Source organism: Octopus sinensis, unplaced genomic scaffold (assembly GCF_006345805.1).
Source record: "Octopus sinensis unplaced genomic scaffold, ASM634580v1 Contig14606, whole genome shotgun sequence".
NCBI classification, from domain to species: domain Eukaryota; kingdom Metazoa; phylum Mollusca; class Cephalopoda; order Octopoda; family Octopodidae; genus Octopus; species Octopus sinensis.
Window position 1 is genome coordinate 9,995 of NW_021833282.1, and position 12,746 is coordinate 22,740.

The window sequence follows — 12,746 nt, forward strand, 5'->3', positions numbered from 1 at the left end:
TTGACAATAAAAATCCTAAGATATAAAATCATTTAAATAAAAAATGTATAAGATGCATAAGTTTTAAAATTTGCTGGGGTCTCAAGGGACCCCGCCAGCCCACGAAAGATTATATTTTCATCATCATCATCATCATCATCATCATCACCACCACCACCACCATCCCGTACACTTTACTATCTCGGGTCCTGGGTTTCATAGGACCGCTTGCCCAGTTTCCATGTCGTACAAGTGATCGAGATCCTAACATAATCCCTAAAATGGACGCCAGTCCCTTACAGGGTTACTCATCGACTGGAGCAATGTGGAATGAAATGCTTTGCTAAAAAAACACAAGGCACTGTCCATTCCAGGAATCGAAACCAAATTCTTATGATAAAGAGTGATATACTCTTACCAGTGGGCTTCGCGCCGAGTTCAAATGCCGCCCAGGTCGACTTTGCCTTCTTTCCTTTTAGGGTCGATAAAATAAGTACCAGTTGAGCAATAGGGTCGCGCTAACCGACTAGTTTCCTCCTGCCAAATTCCAGGCCTTGTGCCAATAATAGAAAATATTATTATTATTTTTATTTATTGTTTTTCAGATCCTGTTCAACATTCTTGGCTTCATTTTAAACACATTCCTCTTTACATTAAGCAAACTCACTTTTCTCTACTTACTGTACCTTCACGAGCACGAATCTAATGAAACATGGTATGTACACCTATTTATCTTATGGAATTTCTTTGAAAATCTTCATGAAATCAGTTCATGTTATGTTGTTTGTACAAAAGCTTTATCAACTAATCTGATTGGGGATGCGTTTACGTGCACATACACACACATGCCTAAATTCACACATGCATACGTACATTTAATGGTTTGAAATAATTTACTATAAATAATGATCCAACCAAAACTTGAAATGGAGATTGTTCGCGTCTAACTTAACGGACAACCCTACATCATACAACGCAGAGTATGTAAACGAAAAACTCTAAACAGTTAAATCGAAGGATATTAAGTTAAGACCCTGAAGAAACTGCATTGTTGTAGGGTTGCTACTGCAACTAATCAATGCAGTTGAAACATGTGTTGGTCTATGTAAAGCTGTAGATATATTAAAGGTAATATGCAACTTCGTAATAATCCTTATTATTAATATTGTTGATATTATATACTCCAGGAACCTAATATGGCTGAGGTAATATATTCAGAATAATCTAACGGGATATATCTCTAAATTCTTGTCTTATAGCTACGTTACTGGATTTATATATTATCTGTTGAATAGCCGATTTTGAATACCTGGGAGTGAATCGTTTTGTGCTAATCCCTAACTATTTACAAATATCTCTTTGGCATCCGTAAGTCTCGAAAGACAATGGATTTGCACCTTGGATTGGATTGGTGTTGCAGCATCACTTGTGACTGACAAGGCCAATGCGTGAGTGACAGTCACAGCTGCAATCGTCGCAAATGCGGTTGGTCGGTTGGTCATTTGTTGGTGGTTCGGTCTTCTTGCGTCTCCGTCTGTCCTCTGCTGTCTGACATATGTGATCTTCTTCCCCCAGGGCGGTACTAAGCACCTGTTTTCAGCAGGAACGATCTTTTGCCATGTTCTCCCAAGTTTTGGTATTCATACTTATGGCCTTCATGTCACGTTTGCACACGTCCTTGAAACGGAGATGTGGTCGCTCGCGAGCATGTCTGCTGGAGGCTAGCTCTCCATACAGTATATCTTTCGGTAACCTCCCATCAGGCATCCTGAAAGAAACAATAAATTAACTAAGTATTTTCGTTAAGGAATGTGCTTATCAAGAGTATTTTTGCAAAGTATATGGAAATCCGGTCTAGAAGGACAGATACGACAATTTATCTTAAAGGATCACAAAATCCAGCTCCCCGTCTTATCTTAATTTAAGAACTATATTAGTTCGTCTTTGTTTTATGTAAACAACCTTTTCTATATGTGCTTTCGGTGCGAATGGTTTTGTTATAACGGCGCCATATTTTACAATCCTGTAAATAATAATAATAATGGTGTTTTTATATAAGCTTAAAGCTTACAGCTATCACCGTGCGAATAGTCTAATAAAGGAGATTATAAGCCCTCGACAGAAAAAGAGAAGTCTTTCCTTTCCGTGATAGACTCGAACCTAATCCCTTTGTTAACGCGAGTAGGTGTGTTACATTTAGACTATTTTTCTTAGTCATTGCACTGTGTTCGCCATAAGCTTTAAGCTTATATAAAAATACCATTATTATTATTATTTACAGGATGGTAAAATACGGCAACGTATAACAAAACCATTCGCACTGAAATCATATATAGAAAAGTTTGTATACATAAAACAAACACGAACACTGAGAAAGAAGAGAGTCGTTATTTTACGTTTTGAACATAACATAGCTCTTCTTCGAAAACAGGAAAATCCGGCAAGTCCAAAGGGAAAGTAGGAAGGAGGAAAAATCGTCAACAGTCCGCGTGCGGTTACATTTCAAAAGTGACCGGAAGTAGAAGAAATGAAGAGAAAGTGCTTTCTGGGACAGGAGATTGGGAAGATGGTTGGTATGTGCGTGTGTGTGTGAGGTAGTGTCTGTGTGGCAGTAACTGCGTGTTTGAGTGTGTGGCAGCGTGTATGCGATTGGTGGTAAGTATGTGTGTACGTATGTGTGTGTGGTAGCGTATGTGTGTGTGTGTATAGTAGCGTATGTGTGTGTGTGGTATTACGTTGTGAGTTCAAATTCCGCCGAGGTCGACTTTACCTTTCATCCTTTCGGGGTCGATAAATTAAGTACCAGTTACGCACTGGGGTCGATGTAATCGACTTAATACCTATGTCTGTTTTTGTTTGTCCCCTCTATGTTTAGCCCCTTGTGGGTAATAAAGAAATAGGTATTAACTGTATGCGTGTGTTTGTGTGAGTAGTGTATGTATGTGTGTTTGTGTGTGGTGTGGTAGGATCTGTGTGCGTGTGGAACGATTTGTGTGATTCTGTGTGTTAATGTCGCTCTTGGAGGTCAGCAGCTATAATTACAGGTGTTTTGAATGGGTAGGTGTGGGTGTGGGTGTGGGTTTGTGTTTGTATGTATGGGTGTGGCTGTGTGTGTGTGTGTGCGTGTGTGTGTTTGCATATGTGCGTAGATCAATAGTGTGTCAGAGGCAGTTTGAAGGGTATGTGAATGGGTGTGTGTGTGTGTATTTGTTGGCATATATGCATAGACGGAGTAGGAGTGTATATATATATATATATATATATATGTGTGAGTGTGTGCACATGTGTATGGTTGCGTGTCTGTCACTGCCTCACTCTCGCTGTATATATGTGTGTGTGTGTGCGTGCACGCGCGCGTATGTGGTGTGGTATAGGAATATAAAAATTAAAACAATACAAATAAATAATAAAAAATACCAATTCGTAATAAGAAAAACATTAATGAAAAGGATTATGTGAATAAATCAGTAACACACACGCATGAATATATATATATATATATATATATATATATATATATATATAATATATATATATATATATATATATATATATATATATATATATATATATATATATATATATATATATATATATATATATATATATATATATATGAAAGAATGGAGCTGAACGACAAATTAACAAAATTCCTTTATTTTCGACATATGTTTCGAAGGCTGCATATTCCTAATTGCGAAGGAATAAGGAGTACATTATGCCGCTTTCTCATCAGGAAAAGCAAGGAACTTATGTCAGCATCAAAATGCACAAAAAACTTTTAGATGATTGCTCACATGGAGCCCATGGCGGTAATGAGTGTCTCTTTAATCGAAAACCAACACCAATTCTACAACACAGAAATACTCCCTTTAATGTAAATGTTAACACTCTGAGCCATTCTAAGTCCAAAAAAAACTATATCTGGTTTGTCATTCCTTTCGGGAAACAAATCAGGTCTAATCTCCCTTTACAGTTCCGTGAAGCCGTAGCTAGAAACTTTCCCAGGAATTCTAGGTATTACTCTACTATCAATTCGCATAACGTGAGGATTGCATTCGCCAACACTAGAAATTTATCGCAGATAATTGCCTCCCATAATAATAAGCTGCTAAATAAGGACTCATCACCCAGGGGTAGCGACACTGCCCTTACCAATTCCAACCTAACATACAATAATAATAATAATAATATAAATAGTATTGATATTAGCAACATTCATAGCAGCATTGGCGTTAACAATAGTAATAATGATAATAACATTAGCCGGATTATTAACAGTGGTGGTGTTAGTGGTAATAGTAACAGCATTTCTAATAACAGTTGTATTATTGATGATAACAATCACAGCATTCCTATAGTCAGAGAAATTGCCGACGATATTACAAGTAATAGTAATGATAATAAGATGAATAGTATCGTGGCCAATACTAGCAGAAATATTTACACCTATCATAACAATAAAAACGCTGTCTTAGTATCGGAAGTTAACCCCAACAGATTAAAGTTCTTATCCAAAAATTCCAAAATTAGAAACACCATTTACCAGTGCAAAATTTCTTCTGGAACCGATGTCTTCTTCTACGTTGGAGCAACCTCTTCTAAATTAACCCAAAGGATCTCCAATCATTATTCAACTTTCCGAGATAAGAGAAAACAACACAGCACGGGACTAAGTAAATTAGTTTGGCGTCTGAAGGACAGCAATACAACTTTCAAGCTGGAATGGTCCATATTGTCGGTGTCCTTTCCGTTTGATAAGGGCAGAAAAGTTTGTGGCATCTGTAATTCCGAACTTTTTCATATTTTGTTCGCCAAAGTCCCTTTAATAAATACAATCGTTGAGAGGTCATACAGGTGCATGCACTGGCAAAAACACACCTTTCACTCATATGAATAATGATTAATATAGATAACCCCTTGAATTTTAATTTATATAACTTCTTTTCTTATATATGTCACCCCCATAGTCATAAATTTTTTTTTATACTTTCAAAGAACTACTACCCAATCCAGTGAGGTTGTTGCCTTAGTCCCTTTACTTCGCCCTCCTCTCTCTCTCTCTCTCTCTCTCTCTCTTTATCTCTCTATTTCCCTCCTTCTATAGTATGCACAATCAAACACACAGACACAAATCTCTCACCTCACCACTGTCTGTTTTCTGACATCTACCCATCCACATACACAATCACGCATACACATACATACACACACACATTAATGCAGTTATATACAGTCACACACACATGCACTCATTCACAAAAGATATTAACAAAATCCACCATTCATATGACCTGCACCCTTTCACCTTCCTATTCTTTTGCCTCTCTCCGCCTACTTCGTTTGAGCCCTTGAACCTTTAGAACCTTCTAGATTCTTCTACTTTCATCCACTTTGACGTCACTCCTTATAAGGAATATTTTAAAGAGACACTCATTACCGCCATGGGCTCTGTGTGAGCAATCATCTAAAGGTTTTTTGTGCATTTTGATGCTGACATAAGTTCCTTGCTTTTCCTGATGAGAAAGCGGCATAATGTACTCCTTATTCCTTCGCAATTAGGAATATGCAGCCTTCGAAACATATGTCGAAAATAAAGGAATTTTGTTAATTCTTCGTTCAGCTCCATTCTTTCATATATTTATATTTTTAAAATAAACATACAAATTTCCACACGAAAGCACGTAATCTATGCCCTAGACACGTAACTTCAACCGTGTTTTTCTGATGTGAATTTGCTACCCAGGTATCGGTTAATTCGAATTATCCTTCAACTACTCAATATATATATATATATATATATATATATATATATGAAGGCGCATGGCTCAGTGGTTAGAGCGTCGAGCTTACGATCGTGAGGTTGTGAGCTCGAATCCCGGACCGGGCTGCGTGTTGTGTTCTCGTGCAAGGCACTTTATTTCACGTCGCTCCAGTTCACTCAGCTGTAGAAATGAGTTGCGACGTCACTGGTGCCAAGCTGTATCGACCTTTGTCTTTCCCTTGGATAACACTGGTGGCGTGGAGAGGGGAGGCTGGTATGCATGGGCGACTGCTGGCCTTCCATAAAAACAACCTTGCCCAGACTTGTGTCTAGGAGGGTAACTTTCTAGGTGCAATCCCATGGTCATTCATGACCGAAGGGGGTCTTTACCCTTTATATATATATATATATATATATTTATATGAAAATAAATAAATAAATATATATATACTAGCAGTATCGCCCGGCGTTGCTCGGTTTGTAAGGGAAATAACTATATAAGCATTTTTAGAGAGTTACTTCCCTTATAGATGCCAATTCGGGCTTTCTTAGCCATTTCTGTTTTGGTGTCTTCAAGCCATGAAGTCGTTGTTCTAAAAGAACGCTGGTCTCCTTGACAACGCTTTACGACGTTGATTTCCTTACACTCCCTTCCCCACAGCTTTACGAGGGAGGGAAGAAGGGGGAGAAGCAAACAGGTGCAGGTGTGACCATGGACACCAACTCCGCCGCCATCGACACACGAAAAATTATGCATTAAAATGGAATAAAAAATGATGTTAAATTATTTTAAAAATCGTAGACTCATCGTAGACGCGCGCTAATACTCAGACGGGCTCGATATGAATCACGACTATAAGATACCCGAATTTGGTTAAACTGCACCTCAAAATGTGGGAGTAGTTAGGAATCTAAATCGAAGGGGACAGACACTCACACAACTACAGTTTTATATATATAGATATATATCCGTAAATATAAGAGAGCCAACTTTGAATATGTTAACTCTAGTGCTAGAAATAGCTCCACCGGTATAGTCGCCAACGATAATTCCACATAGAAATAGCACTACCCTCAACGTAATGAAATCGAAATACAACTAAAAAGTGGATTAATGTTGTACAATTGTTTCTTCATCAACAAAATATGCAAATTATACTCACATAATTGTCTATGAATCATCAGCAACATTTGTCGACAAATGTTGCTGATGATTCATAGACAATTATGTGAGTATAATTTGCATATTTTGTTGATGAAGAAACAATTGTACAACATTAATCCACTTTTTAGTTGTATTTCGATTTCATTACGTTGAGGGTAGTGCTATTTCTATGTGGAATTATCGTTGGCGACTATACCGGTGGAGCTATTTCTAGCACTAGAGTTAACATATTCAAAGTTGGCTCTCTTATATTTACGGATAAATATGTATTTGTCTCCCTGGTTTATTGTGCTAGGTCGCTTGGTGTTAAAATAAGGGTATTATTGAATTAATATCTAAAATTTTTTTCACCCTCATTATTGAATGTATATATATATATATATATATATATATATATATATATAATATATATATATATATATATATAAAGGAAGGAAAATACAGTTTACATTGTTTTAATATATTTTATTAGTGAAAGAGTATTGTGTTTGTTAACCGGTTTCGCTCTCGTAATTGTAATTTCGTACTTTCTTAAGAAGATTTTATTCTATGTCGTGGGTGGAGAAGCTTGTGAGTGAATGAAAAAACAAGTAAAAAAATCTATGGGAAGGTAATTTGTGAGGTTATTGGAAACAGGGGAGGCAATTGCTCATTTTTCGGGGAGGGGATGGATAAATATATAAACAAAAACTCAAAAGCTAAAGTAGTGAGATGAAATATGTACAGTGATGGGTATGTGTTTAAGAAATAAAATATATACTGAGACTAAGGTTGGTTACGCGTTCATATTTAGGCTTGTTCTGTATTTGTCAATAAATATATTTTCTTTATTTAAACGTTCATGTAAATAAATTGTTTCTTTGCTCTGGTAGATGGGGAAACTGTGAAGTTTGGTTGGATAATACCTGCACATCTCTCTGTGTTCACTCAAGGGAATCTATCTACACGGCGGGGACCGAGTCTGTTCCTTATGTAGTGTGGTTCTCCGTCTCAGTGTCATACTTAACTGTCCCATATAGTTATGTCCACAACCTGAACAGGCTATAACATAAATTAGATTCTCGGAAACACTAGTGAAGTTAGTTTTTTATAGTAAACTTCTCTCCTTGTTTGAAAAATAATTCTGAGCTTTCCAGTAGGTTTAGGCATGTTCTACAGTTTAGTAGTTCACATTTTTAACTGTTGGTTTCATGGTTGTTGTGTAAAGCTTCGCACTTGTTAGAAGTCTTTTCAGCGATTTGTGTCGCTATTTTGTATTTGATGAATTTATGTGTTTTCAGAATGTTGTTCATTTTTGGATCCCCAGTGAGCGTTGGTACATTTTGTATAATAGTTTCCTTGGTTATGAGTTGATATACACGGCACTGTGACAATCAATGAGAATTAAAGCCACTTGCCGATAAATTCCAATTATAGTATACAACTTGTGGAGGTCAGTAACTTTCCGTACTTGGACCCTAAATTGCTGAGAATAATGAATACGTCCTGATATGCAAAGGAGACAATCTTGGAGACCATGTAACGACGTTTTTCAAACTCTTGTTACACTAGAAATTACATTTTTGAAATTTGAATAAAGTTTACTTCTTTTCAGACATTTAATGACTGAGTGCAAAGAAGAGAAAAAAAAAAACGAATTTATCTGAAAACAGTTTTAGAGTAATCAATATCGTGGAATCACGATCGTATTTGTCTTATCTTAAAAGAATGCTTCCTCGATGGAAGGTTTTTTAACAATTTTTCTTTTTCCCTTCACAGGATAGCTTCAATGACATTAGTGCTTGCTGTACCCGAAATTATTACTATAGTCAAACTTTTGTGGTGCTCGTCTTTTCTCCTCATTGGCAAATTACGCGAATGGCCATCGCTGCCATCTTTTCTATTGGTATGTCACAAATTTAATATTTTTTTTTCATTCAAAATTTCCTAACAATGTTTTCCTCATTGTGTGTGTATGTGTGTGTTTGTGCGTGTGTGTGCACGGATTGGCTGATATTCGAGTGTCACGCTGTATGTCATTTTACCGGTAACCATCATCTTTTACCCTTCACTTTTTATAGTCATGGGACAGGGGCCATGCTGGGGCATCGCCTTGAAGGGTGTTAGTCGAAAAAAATCGAACCCAGTATTTAGGACTTAATTTCTTGAGGTTTGATACTTACTCTATTAATCTTCTTTGCTGAACCGTGAAGTTACGGGTGGTAAACAAACCAACACTAGTTGTCAAGCGGTGATGACTAACAACAACGTAAAGGTGCATACACGTAGGTATTATGCTGCACAAAAACTACCTCACACACGTATGTATATATACATACATACATATTGCATATATATATATATATATATATATATATATATATATATATATATATATATATATATATATATATATATATCGCAACTGTCTGACGAACGGTTACGTGAAACTGAGTTTGTGAAGATTTTTTCTGGCTCTAATACATACACACATACGTACACACATACGCACACACATTTATATATGTATGTATATGTATCTATACACGCACAGAACAGCTTTATGACATGTGTTAGTGACATGTGATGGCGATTCACTCCCGAACTTAAATAGGCTCTCAGTCACTGTATCATGAATGGTTGTGGACCACTCCTAATAAAAGACAGAGCGTCCTTCGACCACTACATAAAAAGTATTAAGAAAAAAAATGTTGTTTAGATATACTTTTATTTTAGTTGTTTACAATATTTTACGCTTGTTTATACTCTTATACATTCCAGGTTCACAAATTTCCTTATTTAAATTATGAATCGTATTCCTTTCGATAATATCAATATGATTACAAAACTTCTTTGAAGACGATATTTTCTGTTTGGTCGACACTAATTTTCAAGTTACTGGAGTCCGTTTCTCTACTCATAACGTCGTATAACTGACCCTGCGTAAACATCGAAGTGGTTAAAAATGCACATACACGATCTAAAGCAGAGGTTCTCAAACTTTTTGGACCACCGCCCCTTTCATGGCCACATAATACCCTCAGCGTCTCTACCCATATTTTTATGTATAAATAAATATTTTATATTTAACTAATTTATATACACTATGAATCATTTGATATTTAATATATTATATAATTTGTATACATTACTATAATATTATCATAATAAACTCATAGCGTCACCCAGTCCACAGCTTTTCTCCCAACGCCTCCTTTTTCTCTAGCGCCCCCACCCACGCCACCCTCTTAGGCATCAGTGCCCACAGGGACCGTCTCCACGCCCACCGGGGGACGGTAGAGCCCACTTTGGAGAACCTATGATCTAAAGTCTGACACTGTGCCTTGTTTGATGTGGATGCGCAAGTGGAACCTTCAGGAATCTGGCCAACTACGATGTGAAATAAAGGGATAGAATCGCAAATCTGACCCTCTAAATTCACGAACTATACGGGGGGAAATCCAGAGTTAATCTTCGTCGCCGGAATGTTAACAAAAAAAAAAAAATCAAAGGTGATTTATTAATACAAAACTCGTCCGTGTTTACGTTCTGAGTTCAAATTCTGTCGTGGTCGACTTTGCATTTTATCTGTTCGGGCTGGAACGGTCAATGTAATCCACTTACCCACACTCACGAAATTGCTGGCCTTGTGCCAACATTTGAAATCAATATTATTATTATTATTATTGCAAAGACATTATTGAAAACGTTAACGTAACAGATTAATCAGTTGAAAACCTATAAAACTAGAAATCTCTCTCTCTCTTTTTCTCGCTCTCCTTCTCTCTCTCTCTCTCTCTCTCTCTCTCTCTTCCTGTCTCTCTCTCTTCCTATCTCTCTCTCTCTCTCTCTCTCTCTCTGTCCCGCTTTCTCCCAGTCTGTCTGTTTGTCTCTCTGATTTTTGACCTCTTCTTCCACCGGTTTGATCCATGCTATTCCATTTTATCTATTTTCAGGGTATCGTCTGCTCTATAATGGAAAGCACCGCATTAATATTTTTTCTTATGATAGTCGGTCCCAACCTTCATCCGATTATCCTAATCCCTTTACTAAGCAGTGTGCTCTGCTTGAAAATAGCTTCACTGTCTTTTAAACAGGGATTGGTAAGTATTTAGCTATTCGAAGATATATCAGTTGTTTAATGCGTACCTTAGCATTTATTAATATGCATGTATATAAAAAGCTCAGTCTGGATAACGCTTGGAAAATTAACCAACGTACACACCGCATACATTAACATACATTAACATATCTATTCTATATATCCTTTCCATGGATGTGTATCCATGTTTCTTGTGGAAATATGTGAAGAATGATATTGTACCGTCCATGGATGCACGATTATATAACGGTGTCATGAAGTTCAATGACACCGTTTTATAAATTATATACACAGACTGTCAAAATATGAACTTTATTCTACATCTGTATTGAGTATTCTTTATCCGATTCGTGGATTTTTTTATATTGCATACATACATAATACATACATACTGACTGACAGACAGACAGACAAAGGAAACAATTCAACAATAATTGCTCGCTCACGCGTATATGTTAGCATTCAGATGTATGAATGTATTGTGTAAATGTTTGTGAGCCGCACCTATAAAAATGCGCATATCTCTAGTGTAGATAGAACGAGGTTATATACACTAGAAGTATGGTATTTGAATTTGAGCAGTTTATTGAGAGGCCAACTTCAATGGCTGCATAATTATGAGGCGAGTTTGAACATTTGCGATTGAATGTGAGTCGAGGGCGATGACATCCGCGAAGTCGAGACCAGTGAGGTGTAATACTGAACAGTATGAGCCTTGCCGGGAATGTTAATTTATGCCTCGTTCAAATACTGTAGCGAGCTATAATACATGACCCAAGATTATAGCGAAAAGGAAAGGCGCTAAGGTTTCCTCTTGTAGTACTCCTGCGAATGTGACGGTGTCTCCGTCAGGGGTGCTTACGAGACGTTTACGGTTCACATAGTTAGATAGGATAGCATTTACAACTTCATTTGTCTTGCTATTAGCAGAGGGAATCTGAAACATTCGCTTACGGTGGGCAAAGAAAAAAGCTTTGGGGGAAATTTACAAAGTAGACGCACACAGACTTACGTTTCTTTGATGAGATCGTTTCAATGAAACGGCGAAGAGTTAAAATAGGTTCGAGAGTGGAGAGGCCTTTGCGAAAGTTGTATTGGTTTTGATCTGAGTAGTGTTTCGATAGGGTTTCGGATGTAATGAACATGATACAGTTGAAGAGTTTTGCTGAGCATGACATCAAGGTGATGCCATGATACGAGCCATATTCTGATAGATCTCTCTTCTCCGGAACAGGAATGATGCGGTTCAGCTTGAATTTCGATGGAGCTTGAGTGGGGATGTAAGTAGAATTTAGAATAGGAAGAAGTAAAAAGAAGTCAACATGGAAGCACACCGTCAACACCACACGATCTGCCAGTCTTAAGCTGTTTAGCAGCAGTTAATGCTTCTCTGAGGGTAATCTTACCATTTGGAATATTGGTGAGCAGCGGTGGGATTGGTATCACAACAAAATTCTCTGTGAGAGATGTATTGCTGTTGAGCAGCTTTTCAAAGTGGAATTTCCACCCTACTTGTAGAACTTTTGGCTGTATTTTTTTTATGGTGACTTAGATTTGCGACCAGACAAGTTGTTTATGGCTTTCCAGTCTGTGGTGATTTGTCTGCAGTCAACTGCTTCTTTTATACGGTTGATTTGCTCTTCGATGTACGCCTTTTGGTTTGCATTGTACTTCTGAGCTAAGGTTAAAGACGAAGCTCTACAGCATTAAATGGGAAATTATCAGTTGTTAAATCCTATAATACTCTTTTACTCTTT

At 37.1% G+C, this 12,746-nt stretch overlaps 1 long non-coding RNA gene across 1 annotated transcript; it reads left to right on the forward strand.

The window, feature by feature from the left end:
* Window positions 1-656: 656 nt before the first annotated feature.
* Window positions 657-10,926, forward strand: LOC118761519. Its single transcript, XR_004997439.1, has 3 exons — window positions 657-694; window positions 8,667-8,793; window positions 10,844-10,926. It is a non-coding gene; the product is annotated as an uncharacterized LOC118761519 (long non-coding RNA).
* The last annotated feature ends 1,820 nt before the right edge of the window (window positions 10,927-12,746 follow it).